At 42.0% G+C, this 27,744-nt stretch overlaps 2 long non-coding RNA genes across 2 annotated transcripts; one reads left to right on the top strand and one right to left on the bottom strand.

The window, feature by feature from the left end:
• Window positions 1-90: 90 nt before the first annotated feature.
• On the top strand, window positions 91-26,630 carry LOC106558222. Its single transcript, XR_005383931.1, has 8 exons — window positions 91-287; window positions 364-406; window positions 13,766-13,851; window positions 15,378-15,446; window positions 16,075-16,188; window positions 24,613-24,695; window positions 24,839-24,862; window positions 25,212-26,630. It is a non-coding gene; the product is annotated as an uncharacterized LOC106558222 (long non-coding RNA).
• Window positions 10,186-16,357, bottom strand: LOC119867514. Its single transcript, XR_005383932.1, has 4 exons — window positions 15,874-16,357; window positions 15,346-15,409; window positions 14,153-14,259; window positions 10,186-10,232 (listed from the first exon to the last, which is right to left on the bottom strand). It is a non-coding gene; the product is annotated as an uncharacterized LOC119867514 (long non-coding RNA).
• Window positions 26,631-27,744: the final 1,114 nt, after the last annotated feature.

The raw sequence follows: 27,744 nt of genomic DNA, 5'->3' as shown, positions 1-27,744 counted from the left end.
TTTTTTTTTTTTTGCTATTGCTATTTTTTTTATAGCTATTTGCTATGTTACTGTAAACTGTTCAATTTATTTTTCATCTTATTCTGTAACCATAATTGTTTTACCTGTGTTGACTCTGGATTGATTCTAAAAGTTGAAAAGTAATGAATAAGGTTACATTACTATGAACATGTTGCTCACTACAGAGCAAAGTAGTGTGATGGGATTAATATTCTCTCCTTTTTACTCCCAAGGCATCCCTTCCAGAGTCTTCCACTGTCTGCTGTAATGTAGATTCTCTGCAAGTGGTAAGCCAGGAATTGATCAATTCCTTTATCGAATCCCTTGGTTTTCTCTTTCTTATTTATTCCTTTTGTTTTATAGATACTTATCTTCAGGTAACTTCCCTCGGAAATGGCTCATGGAGGTAAATTTTTGAAGTCTTTGCACATCTAAAAATATCTTTATTTTTACCTTCACGAACATTTGACAAGGTATAGAATTCTGCATTCAAATCTAGAATTCTCAGAGTGTTAAAATAATTATTTCATTGTCTTCTGACACCTAATATTACTGCTGATAATTTTCATGACAATTGGATTCTCATTGCTTTATTGGTAGTCTGTTTATCCTCCTTTCCTCTCTGAGCCTTTTAATGATCGCTTTATATTAGGTGTTCTGAAACTTGATGATGATATATCTAACATGAATCTTGCTTATTTTATCACATATGGCAGAGTCATGTCTTCCTTCAGGTCTTGGAAATATTCTGTACTTTTTTTGATAATTTCTTCTCCATTTTCTCTCTTCTCTTTTTTGGAACATAAATGCTGAAACTTGGTTGCTACTTTTCATCCCTTTGCCTTTTTTTGCTCAACATTCTAAGAGGGTTTTTGTTTGTTTATTTGTTTTACTTTATCTTAGTCCTTCTATGAATATCTTTTTTAACCTTGGCAACCTTTTTTTTTTTTTTTTTTCCATTTTCAGTAGCTTCATTTGTGTTCCTGAATATTCCTTTGCAATCTATTCTTGTTTCATGGGTTACTGGCTTCTTAAATCTCTCTAAATATTAATTTGAAGGATATTTACCCCACCATCTGTTCCCTGAATTGCATTGCTTTTTCTGTGGTCAGGTGTTTTGCTTAGCTTGATCCTCAGCTTCCTTGCCACTGGTCTTCATTTGTGCAGCAATCCTTGGCTTTCTGTTCCTCTTTAAGAATGGAGGATCAGTTTGATTAGGCCAGGCAGTTAATGTGAGTTTTCTCTGCTGTTGCATTGTAGGTCCTTTTCCCCAAGAGGCTTTCCTTAAGCTGACAAGACTCAGAATTCTGCATACTTTCTTGAGTTCTTATTGACTGCAGACTTTGCTTTACGGTGTGTGGACAGGATGCTGATCATCAGACTGACATCCTCAACATTTCCAAATGGGAGAGAGGAAGCCTTAGTGCTAAGCGGATCATTTTCTTTGGCTAGAGCCCATTTGTTTTTCTTTTCCTTTTTTGGCCCTCAAGATAAATGTCAATTGTTTTGTATGCACATAAGGGTAGAGAGCACAGTTTAAGGGGCCAATTGTTAACCTTCAGTTTATCCTTGTTTTCACACCCTTTCTCATCCATCTGCCCCCTCACTTCTGGTCTGGAGCCTCTTCAGCTTTCCACTACTCCAGTCTTTTGTACTTGTGGGCATCCTCCACTCTGCTCAGCCTGCTCCTATCTGCTGTTCATTTTCCTGAAATCACTTGACACCTCCCTTCTAGGATTTTACATCTTTACCTGTTCTCCTTACTGTTAAGGGTTTACCCTCTTGCTCTTCTACATTTTCATTGTAACACATTCTCATATGGAACTACAGAAAATACACATTTCATCACCATACTAGAATGGAATTTTCTGGTGCTAACTCTTAGTTTTGCTTTTTATATCCTTTCCCCATATCTTAGGTGTATGTGCATGTGGGTATATGTGTTTATAACAGTCATTTATGGGCAGCCCGGGTGGCTCAGCGGTTTAGCGCCGCCTTCAGCCCAGGGCCAGATCCTGGAGACCTGGGATCGAGTCCCACATCAGGCTCCCTGTATGGAGCCTGCTTCTCCCTCTGCCTGTGTCTCTGCCTCTCTCTCTCCCTCTCTGTGTGTCTGTCATAAATAAATAAATAAATAAATAAATAAATAAATAAATAAATAAATAAAATCTTAAAAAAAAAAGACTCCACTATAACAGTTGTTTATAATTGTAATATGCATTCAACCTATAAAATATGGAAATAAGGGAAAATAAACTTCTATAATCCACCAAACAAATAATTATTGTTACCATTATGATGTATTTTTTCAGGCTTTTCGGTATGCAAATGGTGTGTTTTAATTTTTTTTTTAATTTATTTATTCATGAGAGACAGAGAGAGAGAGAGGCAGAGACACAGGCAGAGGGAGAAGCAGGCTTCATGCAGGGAGCATGATGTGGAACTCAATCCTGGGTCTCCAGGATCACACCCTGGGCTGAAGGCATGCGCCAAACCACTGAGCCACCCAGGGATCCCCATATGGTGTATTTTTAAAAAACAAACTTGGTATTATACCATGTACAGTTTTATATCTTGCTCTTTTCACCTACCTCATGAGCAGTTTCCCAAGTCATAAAATTATTTTCTATTCCATGGCTTTTTTTTTTTTTTTTTTTTTTTTTTTTACTCCATGGCTTTTAATGCCTATATAGTATTTTGGTATATGAGTAAACCACAATTTACTTACTAATTCTGCTAGGCATTTTGCTTGGTGCCAGCTTTGTTTGTTTATGTGTTTGTTTTTTAATTTGTTATTATAGAGCATATCGTCCCTGGCCTTTGTTATACCAGTCTTAATTGCAATTCAGAAGTGTACTCTGTTTGATTTAAGCAACAAGGAATTTATTGAAAGAAAATAGCCCATAGAATCACCATAAGTCATATGAGCTTATGATTTATTAACTTCTGTGTACACAGATTCAGGTAAGAGCTTTTCTTATTCATCGAAAAACATCCATCTACTATCCATCTTCCGGAGTACTATGAGAGATACATTCTAACGTCTCACATGGAGCTCACTCAGCACTTCTCCTAGATGTTCTGATATCCTAAAATACCAATTCTTCTACACCTTCCCCATTCTTCCTGGTCAGACTTGCCCCTAATCTTTGTCAGGCCTGGAACCAAAGTACAAACGTGAATCAATATTGCTCATGGCTAATTATGTAAATGTTACAAATCAATGTAAGTTTATTTTTTAAAAAAAGAAGATGTGTTCTCCCCCATTGACCTCCATAATAACCTAGAAGGTTGAGTCCTAATTTAGAATTCTTGTTCTATGCCAGAATGTGGTGATAAAGAAGCAGCTACCCCTGGTCCTCAGCCTCAGGCCCTTGGCACACCCTGCAGCTTTTTCACCTTCTACTCAGTCCTTTACCTGCCTGTGGCTGCCAGCAGGAGAGGCACCTGAGTGGGCCCTGGAAGTGGGCTCAGGGTGTTTTAACCAGAATTCTGGGGTCCTAGTAGACAGAACATGGTCCAGAAGAGATGGGGGATGTAGGCTCAGGGTGGACATTTCCTTACAGACCCCTCACTCTTGTGGTGGGATGTGTCTTAAGAAGGACCAGAGCAGGCCCTCTAAGCAGGGGCCAAGGTGGAGCTATTTCTGTTCCAGCTCAGACTTGACTTCCTCCTGAAGCCTCCTTTGTCTCTTGTAGTTCACAAAGACCTCACCTTTGCCTTTCATGCTCCCAGAATATTCACCATTGATAATGCTCATTGGAGCATTTCATCACGTATTCACTGTATTGTTACTTAGCTCTTTCCTAAGAGTGCAGGTTTCCTAGCTCCCCAACTAGAAGGGCTGCGTTCAATGTCAAATATTTCACTTCTCTTATTAACAATTATGCTTCATAAATATTTGGCAAATTGAATGGCAAAAGATAACATAATAGTAGACCAAACCAATATTAATAACTTTGTTCTCAGTACCTTATTTGATATTTGAAATGTGAACATTTATATTTTTGTTATAGTTGTAGGATGACATATTTTGATTACAGAAAGCACATTCATGCACACAGCCCTGTAAAAACATCTTTTTAATGGGTGGAAACTATCATTGTGATAAAGGTTGTTATATACCTAATGTGTACCTTCAAAATGTAACTATTACTTGGAAAATTTTAAGTAAGCCGTAAAGAATTACTGCCTTCAACATAAGACATGCTGAGAAAAGATTTTCAACATGGCACACAATAATGAGTTAATTAGGTTACCAGTGTTTCCTGAGCACCTCCTATGTGCTGGGTTCTGTCCTGGGCCCTCGGCCAGTAGTAAATAAAATGAGAGAAAGTTTTTGTTCTCATAGAGCTTATATTCAAGCTGATTATAACAGGACCTTTTGGGATCCCTGGGTGGCTCAGCGGTTGAGCGCCTGCCTTCAGCCCAGGGCATGATCCTGGAGTCCCAGGATCGAGTCCCACGTCAGGCTCCCTGCATGGAGCCTGCTTCTCTCTCTACCTGTGTCTCTGCCTCTCTCCCTCTCTCTGTGTCTCTCATGAATAAATAAATAAAATCTTTAAAAGAAAAAAAAAAAAGAAAAGTATTGGCTCAAAGGATTATGGAGGCGGAGAAGTCCCATGATCCATTGCTTGCAAGCTGGAGGCTCTGGAAAGCCCACAGTTTAGTTCTAGTCCAAGCCTGAAGCCTGAGAACCAGCAGCCAATTATATAAATCCCAGTCTGAACACAGGAGAATACTGAAGTTGCAGCTCAAGCAATGAGGCAGGGTAAATTCTTCCTTCCCCTTTTTGTTCTATTCAGGCCCCCAGTGGGCCGGATGAAGCCTACCAACATTGGGGAGGACAGTCGGCTTCACTCAGGCTGCTGATTCAAATGCCAATTCTCTCCTGGAAACATCCTCACAGACATACTCAGAAATAATGTTTAACTGGATATCTGAATATCCCACGCCCTAGGCAAGTTGATATACAGACTGAAGCATCAGAGATGCTTTTTTAACCCTGATGTGGGAAGGGGTCCATTTTGTCCTTCCTCTTCCTCTCTGGACCTCCTAGTCACAAAACTGGCCAAGTGTGATCCTTGATACACTAATAGAGGACATAAAAAATTTGTAGATGCTCTTTTCTCAAGACAATAGTGTAGCATATCTTACAAGGCTATTATGTTGTTTCAGAATTTAGTTTTGAAAGTCAGAAGCTAGTATTCCTAATTTCTCTTCAAAGCAGATGGATCCAATGGTAACTAATGTTCATGTATTCATTCACAAAGGCAAGGTATAATGTATATTAGTCATTTTGAAAATACTGTTTCAGTTATAAATATGTGCTCTTATAAATTCCTTTTGAAGTGACTTTTGCATTCAACAATCCTTATTCCAACACAATCTTGGCTTGAAGGCAGAATCATTATAAAGTGCTTATAGATAGGAAAGAAAAGAGAGAGGAAGGGAGGGAGGGAGGGAGGGAGGGAAGAAAGAAGAAAAGGGAGAAAAGGAAGGAAGAAAAAGAGAAAAAGGTAGCTTCCAAGGAAGTAGAGACTGTCTACCAAGCCCTGTGCATTTGTAGACACTAAGACTTTCTGTTCTCCTCCTGAGGTCTTAATGTAGTGGAAAGAACACGGGCATCTGTGTTCAGCAGGCCTGGGTTTGAGTCCTACCTCTGCCTTGTTTACTAGATGAGAAAAACTACTTAATCAATCTAAGCCTTAGTTTGTTAAAAAAATAAAATAAAATAAAATAAATAAAAAAGCGTTCTATCTCCTGGTAGGATTTTTTTTTCCTGGTAGGATTAATGAGGTAATATGTGTAAGTGTCAAACATCCTTTTTGGAACATAGAAGTAGGAAAGAAAAGAAAAAGGAAAAAACATAGCAAAAGGCGGCTACCAAGAATGACCATGGTCAGTCTTCTCACTGTTAGACTGCAGTCTGCTAGAATCCCTCCTAGCAAGTTCTGTCTCCTTAATGTCTTAAAATATTACTGCTAAACTTGCCTTCTATATTTGACATTTTGACTTCCTTTCTTTAAAAAAAATTTTTTTAAAGACTTATTTATTTATTCATGAGAGACAGAGAGAGAGAGAGAGAGGCAGAGACACAGGGAGAGGGAGAAGCAGGCTCCATGCAGGGAGCCCGATGTGGGACTTGATCCCAGGTCTCCAGTATCATGCTCCAGGCTGAAGGCGGCACTAAACCGCTGAGCCCTTGATTTCCTTTCTTAAAACTTTCCTCCTCTTGGATAATGTAGGCCTTAAGGTTTTTAGGAAATCGGCAGGGGAGAATTGGTGAACTTAAAATCCTTCTGCATATAGAGTTGCTGAAAAATAAAATACTCCTAGTTAAATGTTTATTTATTTATTTTTGTTTTTTGAAGCCTTAAACACAACATACGTTTATATCTCAGTTTCTGTGGGTCAAGAGTCCAGGTGTTGTTGAACTGGGTTCTCTGCTTCAGGGTCTTACCAGACTCCAACCAAGGTATTGGTGGGGTTGTAATCTCATTTTGCAGTTTGACTGCGAAAGGGTCCACTTTGAGGCTCACAGATTGTTGGCAGACTTCAGTTCCTTGAAGCTGTCAGCCCTCCTACAAGGTACCTGCAGATCCTTGCCATGTGAGTCCCTTCACAGGCAGTTCACAACATGGGTGCTTGCTTCTTCAAAGCCAGCAGGAGAGCGAGAGCAAGACTGCTAGCAAGTTGGAATCTTATAAACCTAATGTAATCACAGGAGTGCCATCCCATCCCATTTGCCATAATCTTTTGATTAGAAGCAAATCACAGGTCCCACCTACACTAGAGGGAGGGAATCGTATCCAAGGGGGAACACGGCAGTCACATACTAGATAGTTCAACTTTTAAAATTGTTTTAATAGATGATTTCCTTCATCATTTATGGATTTCTCAAGAATCAGTTTCTAAATTGTGGGATTAGGGATGGTGATTTGCCTTAAACCCTTTGTGAAATAAGATGGGATTTCCACATACATGAAAAGAACCAAAATAACTTGTTCTTCATGTAGGGAGACACCAAAGGCTACTCATTCAAGAAGATGTATACTTGGACTTATCTCTCAGTCACCTTCATGCTTTTCACTGCTGGCTTCCCTTGACCACAGACACATACTTCTGAAGCAACAATTCAGAGGGACAATGACTATTAAAAAAAAAAAAAATCTCTGTGTAATGAGCATCGAGTAGATGTCAAACCCCTGGTCTTGGTCCTTTAGCACCAACTAAGATTTGTTTTATCCGAAGTTAAGTCAGCAGCTATTCATTACTAAAACTAAAGTACATTTGTAAACCTTTATGTAGTTTTCAGCTTCTTCATACTCTCAAACAACGGATAGACAGGAGTGATGGAGTTACTCGTTTGATTTTTTCCTGTAAATATAACTACACATAGTGAGTCCCTAATTAACCTTGGATCCAATTTAATGAGGAATCCACTCACTGCATATACTTATGAGCGTTTATTGTTTTGTGTGATGGAATATGAAGAAACCATTAGCTGTTAAATAAACCAATGTGTTGCCATTAAATAGAGTGATGACTAGCATGATTGGTTTTTCTAAATGCTATTCTTATAATTCATAATAATTGTTATCTATTCATAGCAGCCTTGGATAGATCTATCCACTCCCTCCACAGTGTATTTAGACTAAAAGATTATTTTTAATCATAAGTAAATAATGAATGATAGTTTGAGACACTAAACAACCTTTAATACTTGCCTTTGAAATGAAGTTAATTTTAGAAAAAAAAATTCAACATAATAATGGTTCCATTAAAAAAAATCCTGTCTTCTTTGAAAGCTCACCTAATTTAAATGGCTCCAGGATGCAAAAAAAACTTTCAAGGGCACTCTGAGGCCATATAGAATAGAAGAAGCACAAGGAGTGCCTAAGCAATATGTACAAAAATAGAGATTACCTCTCTCTAAGTAGAGTAAAAAAATATGATGGTAGAGACATTCCTCTAGCCTGAGACAAAAAGGTTCTTTCTATAAAAGTGAGATTTCTATTGTATCCTAAAGGAGAAAGTAACTGTGCCAAAGATAAAGGAGGAGGTTGTTCATAGATGAAGCTCCTGGGCAATGTATGAGACTAAAGAAGAGATCCTGTATCAAGTTTAATCACATTGGAGATTAGAACAGGGATTTTGGATTGTGCATGCAGTGATGACCAAGGGACAGAAATCTGAGGTATAAAAGACCTTTGTGTGACAACAGATGAAGGAGCTGGCTACCTGGCCCCAATGCAAAACCATTATTCTGGGAAGTAATCAAGCTCTTCTGTGCTTTATGACCTGCCCTGAGAATGGCTCCCACTCTTCCATTGTTCCCTTTCTTTTTCTCAAATTCCATAACAGGAAATTGTTAACCCCAACCAGTGCTAAAACTTACTCACTTTTTTTTTATGATGTTCCTTTCCTCATTTGTCTAGTTCTTGCCACATCTGTAGGAAAATACATTTTATTCCTTCTCGGCCTTTTGGTTAAGATCAAGTGTAGGACAATACATTTTGACTTCCAAACATTTTTAAAAAACATCTGAAATACAACCATTTGGAAGTTGGGAATTTTCTCCCCAGGTTCAAAGAACTCATATTCTTATTTATCTTCATAGACCTTTAGTCATCTTTTTATACCTGCAATTTGTAGGTATTCAGTACATGAAAAAATAAATAGAATTAATCCATTTCCTAGTAAATACACATGCATTATTCTTATTTTGCCATGAGGCTCTAAATTCCATGAGGACAGTCACCTCAGAGCTACAGGACCAAGAACCCAGCTGAGATTTTTTTTTAAATGTCTTTTAAAATGATTATTACAATTACTTACTTTCAAACAAAATCATGATAATTGATCTATTAACCCCTCCAAAACAGGGTAGAGGAAGAGAGAACAAGCAGAAATTCAGGGCAAGTTTTACTGTTTACAGTGTTTCTGTCTTTGTTACAGTGAGTGGTTTCCTTGAGGCTTAATCACCGGATCCGTGAAGAAGCTTACCAAAGGGTGAGAAGGTGAAGGCCTCTGGTTGACCCCAATTGGCCACCCCAGGGTTCAGGTGGCCACAGGGTTCTCTCCAGAGTCCTTGTCCTTTTCCCCCCGTTTAAACAGAGAATGGTATTTACCTGTGATAAAATGAGGTATATGATAAAAGTCACTCCAGACTGCTTCCTCTCTGATGTCACCCTCACCTCCAGCCTTACAGCTAGGGTCATCACAGAGTTTTTCTGTTCAAATAGGTTGTTTATAGTGTGACAGGCAAGAAGAACCTGAAACCTTAAAAGAACTCTCTATCTGAAGACGAGCTAAATCTTTGCCCTCCCAATTTGCCAAAAAATCTCAGGGCCTGACCTGTTTAAAAGGATGTCAGTCACCTCACCTAGAAAAGCACTCGTGTCTGCTCGGTATGGCTGGCCACTATGGCCATGGTGTCTCACTGGTATTTAGTGTCACTTTTTGAGGCTGGTCTTCCATTATTATAGACAATATCTGTTGGCCCCATGGAACCAGGTGGGGCATAGGACTAAGTGATCCTTTGAAGCAGGACACTCCTTCCCTCAGCACTTGGCTTAGCCAAAGAAGGCCCTCGCTTGGGGTTAGCTCCCAGGGTGCCAACCCAGAGGGCTCATCTCTGTGGGACCCATGAGGGAAATTCCCCACATTGGAAGCTGTGTTCTGGCATTCACCCCTGCTGGACCAAAACCACTGTTCCATTCTTTCTAGGGTCAGTCAGTTCCACCCCTGGAAACCCAGGAGACTGATGACCCTACCTCATGGGAAACAGAGCTCTGGGCCCATTCTCCTGCAAGCAGCCACTCTCAAGAGGCAGGCCTATCGAAACGGCCCTGGTACTTCTCACTGTAAAGCCAGAAGAAAAATCATTTTATCTACAGGGGACATTATGCAAAACGATAAGGTGCTGAAGCAAGAACATATTTTAATTTGCACTTCCTTCCTTATCACTCCATTCAAATCTCAAGTTCTATCAACTACTCTATTTGGTGTATTAGAAAATTTTTATTTTTTTAAAGATTTTATTTATTTATTTTAAACATTTTATTTATTTATTCATGAGAGACACAGAGAGAAGAGAGAGGCAGATACAGGCAGAGGGAGAAGCAGGCCCCATGCAGGGAGCCCAACGCGAGACTCCATCCCAGGAATTCCGGAATCACGCCCTGAGCCAAAGGCAGACACTCAACTGCTGAGCCACCCAGGCGCCCCTAGAAAAATTTTAAAGAAGCAAATGTGAATGAAGGTGAAATAATACGTGCCTATGAAAGTAAAAGAACTCGGGGCGCCTAGGTAGCTCAGTTGGTTAAGTGTCCAACTCTTGGTTTCAGCTCAGATCATGATCTCTGACTGTGAGACTGAGCCCCATGTTGGGTTCTGCACTGAGCAGAGTCTGCTTGAGATTCTCCGCTCTCTTCTCCCTCTGCCCCATGCGCTGCCCCCCACCACCGAAAGGAAATAAGTATATTTTTTAAAAAAGCATAAAAGAACTATAGAAATAAAAACTATCATTAGGATGCAGATTTAGATTATACTCCAGAGGGGCTGTGTGTGCATATGCGTATGTGGTTAGAATTGCAATAGCTTCTCTCAAAGAACAAATATATAAATGAACAAGAACACGTAGCATAAGCCTCAGACTGCCCATAATAGATACAATAACTCAATGGTGGGATCCCTGGGTGGCTCAGCGGTTCAGCGCCTGCCTTCGGCCCAGGGCGTGATCCTGGAGTCCCGGGATCGAGTCCCACGTCGGGCTCCCTGCGTGGAGCCTGCTTCTCCCTCTGCCTGTGTCTCTACCTCTCTCTTTCTCTCTGTGTCTCTCATGAATAAATAAATAAAATATTTTTTAAAAAAACAATAACTCAATGGTTCAGCATTTGATGACCAATATTATTCTGATTAGCACTTATTAGCCAGGTCTTTCAACTGTAGTATTTCCACCCAGCAGAAACCCTTATAGGAGCAATTCATATGGTTTGAGACTTGATTTTAACCTTAAACACACTAAAAGCAAATTTCAGGAGGAAAGGCCCGTAAAGTGGCAGAGTTGCTTAGTTTCTCTTCCCTTGAAAGATTGACCTTTCTTTTCTTTCTTCTTGAATTGGGTCATTTATTAGCTTCATTTTCATTTGGAGTCACTGCGCCATATAAAGTGTAGCATGAATGCAACCCATTTTCCTCCTGATGACTAAAGCTTTTTGCTTGGTGACTATAGTCTGGGAAAAAATATAATCTTAAAAGGACTTGCTGAAGAGCCTGTTGGGGACCTTGTGTTACTTAGATCTTCATCTCCTTCACTTGGACCTTATTTTACAGTCAGCCGTGAAACAGTGTATCTGTTCCTTCCTCCAACCAAGTGAACTAGGTGGAGGAGGGAGAAGGGAATGAAAGCCAAAAGAAAGGAGGCACAGGGACTGTGAAACCTTCCCTCCTCCACAGTCATGACCTTACCTCCTCAAGCCAAACACTAAACACTAGGAATGGGGCCTAGGGGGGTAGGGTTAAGCCAAGTTTGCTATCTTTCCCAAATGTGGAACTCAAAAAAAGTATCATTAAAAATTGGGGCACCTGGATGGCTCATGAGTTGAACATCTGACTCTTGATCTCAGCTTGGGTCTTTTTTTTTTTTTTTTTTTTTATTTATTTATTTATGATAGGCACACAGTGAGAGAGGCAGAGACATAGGCAGAGGGAGAAGCAGGCTCCATGCATCGGGAGCCTGACGTGGGATTCAATCCTGGGTCTCCAGAATCACGCCCTGGGCCAAAGGCAGGCGCTAAACTGCTGCGCCACCCAGGGAATCCCTCAGCTTGGGTCTTGATCTCAGGGTCATGAGTGCAAGCCCCCTGCTGGGCTCTGTGCTAGGCATGGAGCCTACTTAAAAAAAAAAAAAAAAGTATTATTAAAAATATACTGGTTTACATTTAGTTACTTTTCAATTTCTGCTGGTGAGGAAATTTATAGCAGTTGTTACAAATTTAACCCCAGTTGTTTGCAAAGATCAAGAGTTACAACGTTTTGTAGAATTGCTGGGATCCAAAGTGCCCCAGGGAACACAGGCCTTTACCCTGAAGAGGATTTCAGAGACCAGTCCTCTCACTTGATGGGCAAGAAGACTGAGGCCCAGACAGGAGTATCTGGAGTGGGTCAGTGGGCTGGAGGCACACCAGGGACCCAAGTTTCTACCCCCTGGTTTGGTGCTTTATCACAAAAGCTGACTCATTCCTTTGCTCACTCTTCAAGAAATGTTTGGGTTCTCACTCAATGCCAGACATGGTTCTTGTCAGAGTTCTGCCCTCTGTGAATTTCCATGTTGGACAGTAGTGAGTGCCAGCCTTAGGGGAGTACAGGCTGCTGTGGGAAGGGCAGGGAAATCTAGAAGCAAAAGCTCTCTCCAAAACAACTGCAAGTCATTTTGGTGTGACTGGGACATGAGGAAGGGAATGTGAGGAGAAAGCAAGAAGGAGGAAGGAGGCTGGTGAGGGAGGAGCTTGTAGAGCCATGCAAGCTGGCAGGAAGCCACAGAAGGAGTCTAAGGAGAACAGTGACCTGGTAAGGTCTGTGCATTGGAAAGCCCCTCTACTGCAGCAGGGTGAAGGAATTAGTCCAGAGGCTCCCAGGGTGGTGTGAATGGCTTTGAAGAGAGCCCAGATTATGAACCCCTTAGCCTCTGGGATAACAGACAAAACCTAGTGGCTTCTTTCAGAATTCTCAAATGGTTATCCCAGTGTGTTGTACAAAAGTTGTCATTTTCTGTGAGTCCTATGATAAGAAAGAGATTGGAGGGCAGCCCCGGTGGTGCAGTGGTTTAGCGCCGCCTGCAGCCCAGGGCGTGATCCTGGAGACCCTGGATGAGTCCCACGTCAGGCTCTCTGCATGGAGCCTGCTTCTCCCTCTGTCTGTGTGGAGAGGAGGAGAGCAAAATTCTAGGTGGGGAGTCCCATTACATAGGATATCCCAGAGGGAATCATATTGACCTGAATCATGAGGTCAGGATTTGACTCTTGACTTTGTAGTTCACTGGTTTGTAAAGTGAGGAGTAGAGGTCAAGGTGTTGGGCAACTAGAGGGTGATGGTGCCATTTGCAGAGATGGGGAATGTAGGTAAAGAGTTAGGATGTGGGGTAGGGCTGTGAGTTAGGACTGATGTTAAGGTATCCAGAAGACATCCAAGAAGAGATAGATGTCCAATGAGCAGGAAAATATGGGGCTCTAGGGCAGACATGGGAGTCTAGACTAAAGCTGTGGATTAGCCAACCCTCAGCCTACCCATGGTAACTGAAGCTGTGACAATAAATGTGGTTAGCAGAGAGAAATATGTGGAGTGAAAGGGAAGTGGGACCCAAGAAAGGAACATCAATATGTAGACACAGGCATAGAAAAGGATTCCCAAAAGAGAAGACATAGCCAGGGAGAAGGAGTTAGATCAAAGCATGTGGCATCCTGAAAGCAAAACTGAGAGCCTTTCTAGAAGATAGAGATGCTTAAAGGTATAAAATGAGGCCAGAGCTTGCATGTGGGCTGTAAATAACCCCCATCCTCTGGAATTCATTTGTATTCTCAATATGCATGGATGATATTAACTTTTTTTTTTTTTTTGTCTGAAAGAGGAAAAATAAAAAGTACTATGTAAGGTGATGTATGTTGTTAACTAAGCCTTTTTGCAGTAATCATTTTGCAATATATACATGTGTCAAATCATCACTTTATACACCTTACACTTACACAATATTATTTGTCAGTTATATCTCAAGGAAAAGACATTGTCGTTTGGATGTATGGAAGAGATGGAGAAAGATGAAGAAAATGGAGACCCTGAGAGGTTCAGGTAGAAGCTGTAAGCCTCCCTCCCCTCTTGGGAGAATTTCTTTCTGACCTGGTCCATAAGCTTGCAGGGCAGAGTGAGTAGGGACTGGGTACTCTTCACTTCCTGTATCTCCTCTGCTCCCCCCAAATAACTCAAAGCCTTTAAGTTAATTACCTGTTAGCTAGTGGGAGTGCTCCTAATTTATATTAGCCTTTCAACCTCTCATCTTAGAGTTTGGTGTTTGCTAGTTAATTCAATGCACATCTTATACTCACACGCTCTTACACATGAGGACCTAAGTGTCCCATTGTGAATCCCCTACCTTTCAGACACCCACAGGCTGGACCCACTCAGGTTACCCTGGAGTGGCTTGGTGACTCGGTGAATCAGGCTGTGGTCAAAGGAATGGCTCCATCTCGGGTTCCACCTCTGTGTCCCCTCACAAGGCAGGAAAAGTGTCCCATCAGAGAGGAAGAGTGAGAAAAGCAAGAAGCAGATGTATTATAATGGATATGAAATATAGTGAGAGAGGGACATACTTCTTGTCTCAGTAGCTGGTGTGAAAATGCCTGGGGCGGGGGGTGCTCCTTCATTCACAAAATAATTTGACAAGCCCATAAGGAGTAGGTTTAAACCCTGGATGTGAATGCCAGAAGTCTTGAACTTCAGCAAGCATCAAAACCCCTGGAGGGCTTGTTAAAAACAAACTAGTAGCCCCTTCTCCTAGCTTCTGATGTGATAGATCTGGGGTAGGGTCTGAGAGTTTGCATTTCTAGCACATTTCTGGGTGGTACTGGCGACCCTGAGAGGTTCAGGTAGAAGCTGTAGGCCCGGATAACGAGGGACCTGGGAGACTCTGGGGTCTACGGGGCACAGGGTTGGAGACGGGGCCTCACTTCCACTGAGGGCCACTGACTGGCGGGGCCCACAGGCCAGTGGGCAGTGAGGGGGCGGAGGGGTGCAGCTTCAGGACCAGCCTCTCAGTGGCTCGAAAAGCAGCGAGCTCTGTTTAAGAGCTTGAAGGGAAGAATCTGGCTTTTCCAAATTTTGGGAACCATTGGCTCCCAAGAAAGAGGAGACTTCCTGAATAGCTGAGGGGAAGACTTTGGCGCCAGGGAAAGGGGGCTCCCAAGGAAGAGGAGGGCGGAGGGAGGCGGGGCAGGTGGTGGAATGCTAGGACCTGTGGCAGGCCATCCTCCAGACTCTGGGAAGGACTTCCCCACAACCTGCTTTGTGGGAAGAAATTTCTCGTGGAAACTGGAAATACGGTTGAACTCCGTCTTCTGGGATGACATGGGAGGTGACATAGAGACATCACGTGTGGGGCCAAGGGGACTTCAAGCTAAATCCAGGGAAGTTTTCAGAAGTCTTGAGGAACCCCTGAGAATTTTCCCAGGTGTTGGAAACTGAAGGTGGAAGGCAGTTTAAACGAATTGCACTTTGAAATCCAAGGGATAAATAAATAAATAAGCAAATAAATAAAATTCAAGGGACGGGGGAGTGGGGTTTTTGTACCTCAGCTGATCTCTGTACTGCATGTATTCTAGGAAGAAGTACTTGCTGGGGAGAAAGAAAGCTTCTGGAAGAAGAGAACATTATACATTCATGAGAAAGAGGTGATAAAGGCTAATAATTTTGCAACATCCAATGTCAGCAAATGCATAGAATACAGAGAGATACATAGAAAACACAGAGTCTGCTCGACTTATAACAGGAAAGGATTTTAAAACTTTTAATAAGGCCACGTGTTCATTAAGTACAAAGTGACATTACTATGCAAGTCTCCATTAACTGCATCCTTTGGTGACTGGGAGAGGCAATGAGTTTTCTATCCTGAGTTAATTTTTCGCCTTATTGGTGAATGTCCACAAATGAGGAGATTTCTATACATATCATACATACCATTAACAGTGGTTACTTCGGAAGGGTAGGATTATTACATTTTCTACTGCACTTCCGCACCCATGTGTTTTTTTTTTAAATAAGATGTTTCATTATTTTTATAATCAGAAATATTCTCAGAAAGCAGATTTTATATCATACCTGGGTCTCCAGCCATCTCATGATCCTGGAGATTTTCTCACTTGAAAAGGGAAAAAGGGTAAAACAGCTTTATCAAGAAAAGATGAAACAAAGTTTACCTTTACCGTGTTGATACTCAGCAGATACAGGTGAGCACCTTGCGAGTGTGTATTTGGAATTGAACTGAACTAACCTGTTTTGTAACAAGTTTCTTTTAATAAGCTTCTGACAGAAACCTGTGATGACTGGGGCTGTGTGGGCACACAGACGGCCCTTCTCCGAGGCGGTTCCCCCCAACCCCCGCACCTGCGAGGACTTCAGCTCATCCATGCACAGGTCAGGGCTGGTTGCTAACAGGGATGGGAACATTTCAGTAACATTCCAAACTGCTAATTAACATGGTTCTGCCATGAGACAGTTAGTGCATATAAGCTCACTTCAAGCAGGGACTGTGCCGAATTTGCTCTTTGTATTTCCAACTCCTTCAAATTGAAATTTTCAACATTCTCTTGTAAGTAACAAAATTGGTTCCGTTATCTCGTTTCTTTATCAGAAGTCCAGACATTGTCTCATTCATAGAGTGACTAGCCTTCTTTCAAGAATCACTGTTATTTCCATGGCATTTGTAAGATATATTTTATGTACATGTATTTTTTGGAGGTGTTTTTTTTTAAACATTCTTTTTTAATTAATTAATTTATTTATATTTTTTTAAATTTAAGATAGTCACACAGAGAGAGAGAGAGAGAGAGAGAGGGAGAGACACAGGCAGAGGGAGAAGCAGGCTCCATGCACCGGGAGCCCGACATGGGATTCGCCCCGGGTCTCCAGGATCGCGCCCTGGGCCAAAGGCAGGCGCCAAACTGCTGCGCCACCCAGGGATCCCTTTTGGAGGTGTTTTATTTATTTTAGAGAGAAGGAGAGCATGGTGGGGGAGGGGCCGAAGGAGAAGGGGAGAGAGAGAGAGACTCCCAAGCAGGTTCCCTGCTGAGCTCGGAGCCTGATGTGGCCCCATCCCACCACCCTGACACCGTGACCTGAGCCAAAACCAAGAGCTGACACTTAACCCATTGGGCCACCTGGGCACCCCTGTAAATGTATTTTTAAAACTCTACATTGGCAGTGCAAGCATCACAACTACACAGCAGGGCATCCTTGGAGAAACAGGGCTCGGCCTGCATTTGCCATCCCCCACTCTCTTCCTCCTTCTTCACCCTTGCCCCATGGATGACCTGCGGCCTAGCTTCTGAACTACACTTCCGGGGTTCTCTGGGCACAGCTGAGAAGAGACAGGTCTCTTCCTAGATCCTTTTCCTTCTTTCCTGAAAAGTAGTGTGCTGTAGATATTCTTCTGAACTCTGCTGTTTCTACATGGTGGCATATTCTGGAATGCACTGCGTACCAGGCTCGTAAAGAGCTTCCTCCCCTTGTATAGGGCTGAGTAGGGCCCCCGAGAGAGGCCCACCTTTGGCTATTCAAGCACTCTCCTGTGAATAGGCATTGAGGTGGTTTCTAGGGTCTTGCAAACACCAACAGCTGCAAATGTGCTGTGACATATAGCCTTGTGCGTATGAATTTTTATATTGTTGGAGGTGTCTCTTGGAGTAAATTCCTAGGACTACTAGATCAAAACAGAAGTGCTTATGTGGTCTTATTAGGTTTTGCCACATTCTGCTCCAAAAGGATCTGCATTCCTGTCAGCTCTGGTTTATCCCACTAGTCTGTTTGTCTATTTTTGTATCAGTAACTCGTTCTTTTAATATAGAGGTTGTTTAGTATGCCGTAAAGTCCGATAGGGCTAGTTTCCCTTTGTTCAATTCTTTTTATTTTTTTATTTTTTTATTTTATTTTATTTTTTTTTTTTATGATAGGCACACAGTGAGAGAGAGAGAGGCAGAGACACAGGCAGAGGGAGAAGCAGGCTCCATGCACCGGGAGCCCAACGTGGGACTCGATCCCGGGTCTCCAGGATCGCGCCCTGGGCCAAAGGCAGGCGTCAAACCGCTGCGCCACCCAGGGATCCCTGTTCAATTCTTTTTAAAAAGAAATATAAGATAGGGATGCCTGGGTGGCTCAGTGGTTGAGCAGCTGCCTTTGGCTCAGGGCGTGATCCCGGGGTCCTGGGATCGAGTCCCACATCAGGCTCCCCACAGGGAGTTTGCTTCTAACTCTGCCTGTGTCTCTGCCTCTCTCTCTCTCTCTCTGTGTCTTTCATGCATAAATAAATAAAATCTTAAAAATATATATATAAGATAGACCAATGAAATAATGTGCCTATTTCAATTCTGCTTGTTTTTGGGTTTTAGTCTGGTTCATACAATAACTTTAAAGATAGTTTCTGAAGAATTATTCCACAGATGCTTTGACCAATGTTAATATAATCTTTCCAGTCCCCCCAGGTCTTACCACCTAGAGGCATTGCACTGATCTGAAATGCAGTGTGGATTGTTAAAAAGTTACATCCTACAACTTACTGTATGGTTACAACTTTTCCATACGTATTTTAAAAACTGAAGTAAAAAAGATTTTTCTGAGAAAATATTTTGAAATGTTCTAATAACTACTGAGGGAATTTGAAACATTCTGGGGTATTACAGCCAGAGTTAGGAGTAGTTCCAGGAGGTAGTTTTTTCCCCTGTGGTAACCAACTTGTCAACTGCAAATAACACATAATTCTTTATAAGCTGAGATCATTTGAGTTATAAAAATAATCCTGTCAATCATCTCTGACTTATTTAGCAGAACATTCTTCAGGTGAATAGTTTTAAATACCAGAAAGCTTCCCAGTTTTATGAGATCCAGATCTTTGTTCTTTTGGAAATGTTAGCTAATCATTGTTGGTAACCTGATCGTTAATCTGGCAATACTACCTTTTATGAATCCTGTAGCTGGATAGAGTAGGCTGCATGAACAGAAATTCAGAAGTTGTGCATGAATATGAAGTTTCTAATTCTCTGAGAACTGTTAGGAAATGAAATGCTGAACTGCAGTCAGTTATGGCCTCACCATATATATGAGTTTCATGGTTTTGACAGCTATGTAATTTTGGGAAAAATTACAGTTATCTTTATAAATGCACACACCACAGTAGGTTATGTGCACAAATGCACATAACACAGTAGGTTATTTTTTATAAATGCATGACTCACTTTTGGTTGCCATCGAGTGGGTACAGGGTGAAAACCATGGTGTCTCTTCAGTTGATGCCGGAATTAGTTTTAGAGAAGGAACATTTTATCCCTCCTTATAGGAAACATTATTTGACCCTGTGAGTATGGAAGTCAGAAGCTTATATAATAAGATATGGCTAAGTTGCTCTCTATGCAAAAGTGAGTCGATTGTGTTTTTCTCCTCGAGCCTCCTGGCTCGAGGTCCAGTGAAACCAGGGAGGCAAGGTCCTCCAGTGAACGGGACAGGCTGTTGAAGTCATCACGAGCTGGGACCCATCTCTGCCAACATTGTCCTACTGTAACAAACATCTTTTTGTTTAAGAATAATAGATCTCCAATTGTTCATGGATAGGTGGCGGAGATGGTGACTTTTGTTTTCAACGCAATGTGAGTGATAATTTGAACAGGAACCTATCAACTACATAGCAACTTTAAAATTCTGTTCCTTGAGGAAGGGCCCTTTAAAATAAATAACTGTGAGGAAAGTTCTTTCCAAGATCTTGGATTGAAAATACCAACAGGCCTGGCTTTTTTGGTTGGCTATACACACAGTTTGGTACACAAAGTCCTGAGGCCCCTTTAAATTGCAAAACACAGTCTCCTTTCAGAAATTAGTCCCATTGTCTAAGCTTCAACTTCCCTTGAGACTATAAGCTACTCCCTCTCCCTTGGATAAGGCCTGCTCTAGGGGGGTTGCTGATTCCTGGGGCAAGTACAGGGCTGGCTTCTTTCTAAACTACCTCCTCTCCACCCACCCCACCCACCCCTAGCTACCCACTGTCTCTAATCTCTCCTGCCTTAGGACAGAGGGTGGAGGGGAGGGAAAGTTCTGGAAGCCCAGTTAGAATTCTCTGGGCCTGGGAGATCATGTGATCTGTGAAGCTGACTTGTTTTTCAGGAGGCTCTTCTGCAGCTCTTTGGAGCTCTTTGGTGTTCTTTCCTGGGTTCCTTGGCATCTAGCCTTGGGTACTTCTCTCTCTCTCTCTCTTCTTTTTTTTTTTTTTTTAAAGATTTTATTTATTTATTCATGAGAGACACAGAGAGAGGCAGAGACACAGGCAGAGGGAGGAGAAGCAGAAGTCCCCGATGTGGGACTCAGAACCCCGGATCACGCCCTGAGCCAAAGCAGACACTCAACCACTGAGCCACCCAGGTGTCCCTATCCTTGGGGACTTCTAATCTGCAGTTTGCTTGGACCAGGGGATGTGCTCCCCTCCAGCTCCTTGTTTACTCTTTCTGCAGCCTTTAGAGTGTTAGGATACTTCCAGCATTTCGATCAGAGGCCTGTTGGCATAGTGGGCAGGGCCTTAGTCCACCCTGTCCTGGCTCATCTGATCCTTGGGGATACACGTGCTTCTGCGGCACCCCCCAACTCTGAGAGTGCAGGCCAATTCTCATGCTGGCAGTCCCCTCTTAGATTTCCACGGGACTTGGTAAATGCCAGGCCACGCCATCCCTCTGGGCAGGGTAGGCGAGCTGAGCTCTTCTCACCAGCCTTGAGGTGAGGGGCAGACCCTGGGGGAGAGAGGCAGTATTGAAGGCACCCCCATAAACCTTTACAAAGGGAGCCCTCATGAATTCTCTCCCAGCCCTGCACACCTGCTCCAGCGGTGAGAGCTTAACACCCCCTACCAGTTCTCAAAGCTCCCCCTACACTATTCTCTAGGCTGCATCCTCCTATTCTCTAGGTAGACATTGGTCTGCCTCCTGGTTCACTTTGGTATTTGGTATCTTGTATTTTGAAGCTGTAACTCAAAATTTTAATACAAAGGCCATCTGAGGAAAAGTAATTTATTTGGCCTGGGGAGAAGGAAATTGGTCAGATTCTGAGATTCAGATCTAATACTTTAGCAGCCAGCCAGCGATAGAGATAATTATGTAGCTTTCACAGGTATGTGTACTGTAGTCTAGCTGGGGAAGAAAAAAACCTTCCTGGGCCTGAGAGCTGAGAGAAATTTGCCACACAAAGACATTATTGTTTCTAATTGTGACTGTTTGACAAATGAAAACATTTTTAATCATACAGTGATATATATTAATCATCCTCTCATGATGTGAAATGGCCTTTGGATGCAGCATTAGGAAGTTTAAGTGTGGCCTTGAATCTGCTGTGAACTTACTGTGTCACCTTGACCAAAGCACCTGTTTTGGGCCTCAGCATATTCTGCTGAAAGTGAGATGTCTGGGATTCATTATCTAGTTTTTCATAAGTCTGTGAAGCCCTTAACACTGTCTATGTGACAAGAACAATGTTCAGGGATCTTTTTTTTTTTTTAAAGATTTATTTATTTACTTGAGAGAGAGCACTGGGTGGAGGGGGAGGGGAGGCAGAGGGGAAGACAGAGAAAGAGAATCCCAAGCAGACTGAGCCCAACTCAGGACTCAATCCCATGACCCTGAGACTGAAGGAGTCGGTTGCTTTACGGACCATGCCACCCAGGTGCCTGGATGTTCAGGGATTGTTTTTTTTGTTGTTGTTGTTCAGGGATTGTATTAGAAAGACATGGTGGATTAAATAGTGGTCATCCAAAAGATGTGTCTTGGAACCTGTGAAATGTGACCAAATTCAGAAAAAGGGTCTTTGCAGGTGTAAATAAGAATCTTGAGATAATATCTTCCTGAATTACTGAGGTTGATCCTAAATCCAATGACAAGTGTCCTTATGTGAGACAGAAAAAGAGAAGACAGACACACAGGGGACAAGGCCATGTAGAGCAGAGGCTGTAGCAGGAGTCACACAGCCACAAGCTAAGGAAGCCCTGGATCCACCAGGAGCTGAAAGGTCAAGGACAGGTTCTCCTAGAGACTTCGCAGGGAATGCAACCCTGCCATCACCCTGGTTTTGGACTTTGTCTTCCCAAGCTTTGAGAGAATAAATTTCTGCTGTTTCAAGTCATCAAATTTATGGTAATTTGTTATGGCAACCCTAGGAAGCTAATACAGAAGGTGAGAAAGAAAATGAAAGCACACGGCCCAGCAGTGGAGACACCTGCTTTGGAATCAGAAAACCCCACTGGGTAGCTTGAGAGAGTTATTTAAACTTGCTAGTGTTTAGTTCCTTCCTTTGTAAAATAAGGATAAAAATAGAGATTTTTTTTAAGGTTTTATTTATTCATGAGAGACAGAGAGAAAGGAAGAGACAAAGGCAGAGGGAGAAGCAGGCCCCTGAGGGAAGCCCGATGCAAAACTCAATCCCAGGACCCTGGGATCATGCCCTGAGCTGAAGGCAGACGCTCAACCACTGAGCCACCCAGGTGCCCTGACACTGTTTTGTTTTGTTTTGTTTTTTTATGCTTCATTTAAAAGTTTAAAAAATAGTAACTCTTTTATAGGGTGGTTGTGAGGATTAAGTGAGAGAATGAATGACTTAGTTCGGTGCCTGGTTCATAGTAAGTGCTCAATAAATGTTAGCCATTGTATTGAAGTTATGCCATAGGTGAGGTGGCAATCTCTTCCTTTTTTTGAACGCTGTCTCTAACACTTATTTGGTGGGATCATCTCAACAATGAGACAGGGTATGGGACAAATCATACCGTATGCTTTTGTCTTCGAATCTGCCTAAACTTTCAGAAAAGGTGAATTCTGGTTATAATGAACACTAAGGGCATCCTGAAAGAGAACAAAAGGAAACCGGATCCTAGGACCCTGGGATCATGACCTGAGCTGAAGGCTGATGCTTAACTGACTGAGCCACCCAGGCACCCCAAGATATTTGGATAATTAAAATAAATATGATGATGGCATAACAATTACAAACAGAATGTTCTAGGAAACTGAATATTAAGTGCCTAAATTAAGAGGTGTCCAAATTTATTTAAGGTTACAGACACATTTTAAGATTAACATTGAGCATTTAAGAAAAGCTAGTGGCATATGATCCAGCAGTTCCTCTTCTGGGTATCTATCTGAAGAAAACAAAACAAAAAAAAAAAACACCAATTTGAAAAGGTATCTGCACCTCCCCCCATGTTCACTGCAGCATTATTTACAGTAGCCAGGATATGGCTGCAAACTAAATATCCACTGATGGATAATGGATAAAGAAGTTGTGAGATATAGCAATATATATATATATATATATAATGGAATATTATTCAGCCATAAAAAGAAGGAAATCTTGGGGAGCTTGGATGGATTAATTGGTTAGGCATCTGCCTTTGGCTCAGGTCATGATACCAGGGTCCAGGGGTCGAGTCCCACATCTGACACCCTGCTCAGCGGGGAGTCTGCTTCTCCCTCTAGCTCTGTCCTTCCCCCACCCCAAAATGAAATTGTGTAGCTTATATATTTTTAGGTAGTAATATCAAATTTGGGGTCAAATTCAGCATTAAGGCAACATGGTGGGTAGATTTTTTTTCTTCCTAAAATGAGGTTTTTCTAGATTCCCTCTGAGTCTGTGAGCTCTACTGTATCATATAGTTAGGTGCTTTTTTGTAGCTGAAATGAACTTCTACGAAATATTAGGAAATCCTCCCGGCTCATTGTCCTCAATACACTGGGACTGTAATCACAGGAGCTGTTGCTGCTGTGTTTTCTTTGAAGTCCTAGAAATGAGCCACAGGTGTCTTCCAGCTTTGGAAAATCACAGGTTGTCTGTATTATAATTCCAATGAGGACAATGTAATGGGAGACAACAGAGGGCTGTTGAGGTCTGTAGCTATTCAACCCCCAAACCAGCAAGTGTTTTAGCTTGCCTAGAGGCTCTTCTCTGTGACTCAGGCCTTCTCTTCTGGTGCTGGAGCCAGAGAATGTGTAAGCAGGTAGTCTGACCCGAGCACCAGAGATTGCCATAAAATTCATGTTTTATTGCCTCCTCTTCATATAATCTGTTAATAACTACCAAAGTTTATCATCTTTTTTTCTTTTCCTTTTCCCTTTTCCTTGTTTGATATTCTATATACTGGCTCCAGTATATAGAGCTGCAAAGCAGCTGATGTTCCCCCCTCCCTTCCTCTTTGGGGGTAGCCGAGCACCTGAGCACCTCAGATTTTTAAGTTTATGGATTTTTTAAAAAATATTTATTTATTCATGAGAGGGGGAGAGAGAGAGAGAGAGAGAAAGAAAGAAAGAAAGAGAGAGAGGCAGAGACACAGGCAGAGGGAGAAGCAGGCTCTATGCAGGGAGCCTGACATGGGACTCGATCCCAGGTCTCCAGGATCAGGCCCTGGGCTGAAGGTGGCGCTAAACTGCTGCCACCCGGGCTGCCTAAGCTTATGGATTTTAAGTATGTACTCCTGCATCTGGATGTTGTCTTCCGTCCGACCTTTCCAGGCCAACACTATCTTCTGTAGAGTGCCGAATCAGCCCACAAACCCAAGTAGGGGCAAGTTGACTGTCACCGCTGAGGCTGCCACTCTTTGTGTAGGCTCCGGAAGCTCTCTGCCACTTCCTGGTCATGCTGGGTCACAAAAGGCCATGATGGAGTTGGCCTCGAAGCCAGTCTCCCACTAGAAACCGACGCAGCCCTTCCTGTTAGGTGTGATGGTTTCCTCCACTAGGAGCTGAAATCTCTAGTCTGAAGTGGCTATCAGACTTCTCTCCTGCCTCTCCCAAACATTCAGCCTTTTCCCTTATATATTCTTTTCCTCAGTGGGCTGAGGCTTTTTGGAAAACAGAAGCCAGTTAAATCTCGTGAGAGCTACTTCACCTATCTTGCTACAGAACTGTGTTCAGGTAAGAAGGTAGAGGGGAAGACACAGGTAGAAAATAGAATAGCTCAAAGCATTATTCAGCCATATCAACTAATTCTGGAAGCAATTATACTAAAAAGTTTTAAAAATTTGTAAAGACTTTTTTTTTTTTTTTTTTAAGTTTAGGTTCACAGCAACATTGAAGGAAAGGTACAGAGATTTCTCATTTATTTTCTGCACTGCATGCCTCCCCCATTACCAACATCCTCCACCAGAGTGTTACTGCTGGGAAATAGAAGCAGAAAAATGTTCACCTTTAGCCCAGTATGCTGACCTAGAGCTGTGGGTCCTGTCCCCATGCTACTTAGATAAACTTTCTAAGTTGTACCATACAATGTTTCAAGAATTCTTTCTTGGCCATTGTGCTCCATAATCCCACATTTTTGGTGGCCCGTATGGGGACCCGTATGGGGACAATGGAGTGAACTGAGTCAGTGTGACTTGGTAAGTCTTCTTTACTCCTGGTCTTTGTTTCTTACCTGTTCCTTTTCTTTTTCAGGGATGACCTGAATAGTATGAACCTTCGAACATGTCCTGCCTGAGTGCTCAAGAGAGAACCTCTTGCCAGTGGCTACACTACAGGGAGGGGTGGACTCCTGATGCTTGACTGGACACTATTACCTCAGCCATAACGGTGTTGAGCTAAGAAAACAGATTCTCCTTATTTTTCCTATTCTTTTGCTGCATATATTCTCTTCAGGCATGGGATGGCCACATAATGTTATTAGGATGGTCATTCTAAGACTCCTGTGTAAGGTTACCTCCTAAGTATCCTGGCATGATCTCTCACTGAGCATGAAATCCAAGATATGGCTAACTGTGTGCTTCCCAAAGGGAAAGCACAGCTGGAGCTATTACCCAGGTGGGGCGCTCAACCAATAGGTGACTACTCCCTTGGCGCTAGATCATGGCTAAAGCCCATGAGAAAGTTGCCTGGATTAGACAAGAGTTCCATACTTCTTTTTTTTAATAGATGTCTCTCATTTGTCCTATGGTTTGTTTGGCATTATTGGTCTCGCTCTCTGATTGAAAGTACTTCTAGCTTAGATATATGATGCTTCATATGATATAAAATAGCTGCCCTTTCTTGGCAAAGGCTAGGGCCTCTACCCCATCCATTAATACTAGACCCAAGGTTACAAAGGGTATGATTCTTGGTCACCAAACATATAGAATCCCCAAAATGGAAAGAGGCAGCCCTAATCTCTATGGTGTTTCAGTCCATTTACCAGCATCTATTGTAGCATAGGATGCAGTGGGGGAGCAAAGGGAGGTCGACACCCCTTCTCAGGTAGTACAAAGGTATCAGAGTTGTTGAGAAAGAAGGACATCTCCTGCCACTTGGAATCCCGGAAACTAGCCGTATTCTTGATGGGATACCCATTCAGGGCTGAGGGGGATTTTGGTAATGGGCTCCTAGTTAGTTAATGTACTCTCCTAGTTTTGTAGGAATTGACTAAGGGATCAACATCCTCAGTCCCAGAGGATTCCCCTTTGGCCTGTCTCGTAACTCACTGGAGTCAATTTGGACAACAGGATTGAAGGAAGAAAGTGCCTCATCTTCTTTTGTAATAATGCCTGGCCTCCATGCCTCTCGTGTTATTGGATCCTTCTCCTCCTACCCTTTGCCAGCAAAGGAGCAAACAGCATCTCTCCCTGGACTGAAACTGCACACTTCATATCCCTACGGCTCCCCCAGGTAAAAATTGGCAGTGGGGAACAACTTGATGAACTTTAAAGTGGACCCAGGTGCAACATATTTGGTATTTAGACTAATTTAATTTGTTAGTTTAATTAAGATAGAGATGTCTGGGGGTGCCTGGGTGGCTCAGTGGGTTAAGCATCTAACTTTTGTTCTCAGTTCAGGTCTTAATCTCAGGGTTGTGAGTTTAAGCCCTGCACTGGGTTCCATGCTGGGCAGGGAACCTACTTAAAAAAAAAAAAAAAAAAGACATGTGTTTTGAGTTAGTAGCATTAAAACTTTTATTCTACCAACGCTTACTAAAGGTCAGATAAGCTCATGTTATCTGTTGCAATTTGTCAGCAAAAGATGGCTTAATATGATGGTTTATTTTGTCTGTCTAAAAGTTCTCATGGGTAACTTTGTTTTAAAGTTAAAAAAGCTTTTAAAATCTTTGTAACCTGAACCTTTAAAGTTCCTCTAAATTGTGACAAATTGGGTTAAATTTATTGGATATCTAAGTCTTTTCCAAATAAGATAGTATACTAAATCATTGATTATTGAACCTAGGTTCATCCGCTTTTGGCTTATTTTAGAGACTGAGGATTATTATTACTTGGGGTTATTGGTAATCATGCTTTCTGCTTTATTGAAAAATTATAGTATGGAAAAACATGTCTTTTGAAACTCTGAAATATAAATTTCAGATCTAAAGAATTCTGGTGTAACAGTTCACAATTGATTACTACTTAATTTTTCACTCGAGATTAAGGTTGCTAAGAGTTAAAATTCTGCTAAATGTAATGAAGACTGATGGAAATTAGGGAAGGAATTCTGTATGTGAGAAAAGATGTTTTTATTTATTGTTAAAGATTTATTTATTTATGATAGAGAGAGAGAGAGAGGAGAGAGAGAGAGAGAGGCGCAGAGACAGAGACACAGGCAGAGGGAGAAACAGGCTCCATGCCTGGAGCCCAATGTGGGACTTGATCCCAGGACTCCAGGATCACGCCCTGGGCCAACGGCAGGCCGCTGAGCCACCCAGGGATCCCCTGAAAAGATGTTTTTAATAAGAAAGATACCAGGAATGGGAATACATTTTGTTGAGGGAAAAAAAGTAATTTGGTCCTAAAATGAGACTGGTTATTTGCAGAGAAAAGGCTTAGGACAAAATCTGAATGAAAAGAAAGTTGTAGATTTGTGAAGGGAAATTTTTGGAAAATAATTTTATATGTGGTTAGGACTAAAGTTGAAATGAATGGATTTTTAAAGTACACTGGTATAAGATTGAAATTCTGCTTTTCTCTGTTAAAATGGTGAAGTTTTCTTATATTGTTGGTGTGTCCCCAAA

This window comes from Canis lupus, chromosome 34, assembly GCF_011100685.1.
Source record: "Canis lupus familiaris isolate Mischka breed German Shepherd chromosome 34, alternate assembly UU_Cfam_GSD_1.0, whole genome shotgun sequence".
Classification (NCBI taxonomy): domain Eukaryota; kingdom Metazoa; phylum Chordata; class Mammalia; order Carnivora; family Canidae; genus Canis; species Canis lupus.
Note: the sequence above shows the minus strand (reverse complement) of the source record. Positions and strands in the feature narration are given on the sequence as shown.